The sequence below is a fragment of the Euprymna scolopes genome, chromosome 1 (genome assembly GCF_053919585.1).
Source record: "Euprymna scolopes isolate OS-2025 chromosome 1, ASM5391958v1, whole genome shotgun sequence".
NCBI lineage: Eukaryota > Metazoa > Mollusca > Cephalopoda > Sepiida > Sepiolidae > Euprymna > Euprymna scolopes.
Window position 1 is genome coordinate 155,328,877 of NC_136482.1, and position 1,402 is coordinate 155,330,278.

Consider the following 1,402-nt stretch of genomic DNA (forward strand, 5'->3'; position numbering starts at 1 on the left):
CCTTACTCTGACTTTATCAAATAAAAGATATTTATAGCTCAACACATTAAGACAAATACATAAACGATTTGTAGATTTCAGTTCTTGCACTCATTGTATTTTTCTCCATTAATGAAGGTAGAATTATAGCTGATTTTACAAAATAAATTTGAATTATATATTTTACTCGCGAGACCTTTGGCCCAGTCTTTCCTAGGAACATATATTAAATCAAGAAATTCCTGGCCTGAACGTTGAACTATTAAATTAATTGCTGCTTATAATTGTCCGCCACAAACGCAAATCCAAGACAGGAGTAAATAACTGCGCCGAGAGAAGCAGCTTACCCGGAAAAATGCAAGAAATTTTGAAAGAGAACGAAACTAACGCATATTTTCTGGAAACACGCATAAGTAATCGTCCTAAGTGTCTGGCGGAACAGATTAGCGTATGAATATGTTGGTTCAAAAACTATAATAGTCAGTGAAATAGGAAAAAACATTTACTTTACTTTATGATATAGGTTTAATAATTTTTTCGGGTATACTTTGTTCATGAATTCGAAAAATGACATTCACAATGCTGAATTTGGCCGGCGAATTAGTTTTCGCATTCATTGTTTAATGCTTGTGGACATCTGAAATCAGAGATCGATAGCGAATGAGATAAGTAATTCATACTTAGATTATTTGCATTGGTTTGATTTTGATTGTACGAAACTAATAGAAATATCCGACTTTATTAGGGTCAGTTACATTGGGAGCATTATCTTACATATGGAATATAATTAACGTCTGTACTTTTTAGTTAGTAAAAGACGTTAGCGTTGATACGTTGATTAATCTGATCGTCCATCCAGCGCGGCCGTAGCCGAGATTGAACTCATTACATGAGTTTGTAATGTAATTCAAATCTTGCCGGTAGCTGAATACTTGATGCTTCGCCAGAGCTATCAAGGGTATTTTTATCGCGACGCCATCACTAGATGGGATGCCAACCACGGCTTAAGAGAGTCCCATCTACCGTCGAGAGAAGGATAGACTGCGCCAGTTTCTCAACATGGTATTTGACCTCGCTGTACATACAGCGCCTTGCCTTCCCAAATGGTCACCCATCTGGTACTGGCCAGGCCCAACGTTGCTTAACTTCGGTGATCTAACGAGAACCAGTGTGTCAACGTGATTGTGCCGTATTCTAAAGTAACAAGAATTATATTAATCTGATACTGAATGGTAAACAGGAAAGAATGAATTTTTTATTCCTCGTTAGCTCTCCTGTAAATGTTAGCCCTTGTTATATCTGACCTCATCTTATAGTGTTGCCATCTAAAAGAAAAATAAATAACCAATGAAATATTTCATGAAATCGAGGAAATATAAGAAAGCTAAAAGGTTCATCATGCGGAGCCTACTCTTGAGGGTAG

General features: G+C 36.7%; 1 pseudogene; it reads right to left on the reverse strand.

Moving 5' to 3' along the window:
- Positions 1 to 1,057: 1,057 nt before the first annotated feature.
- Positions 1,058 to 1,174, reverse strand: LOC145283924 (5S ribosomal RNA; annotated as a pseudogene).
- Between the last annotated feature and the right edge of the window lie 228 nt (positions 1,175 to 1,402).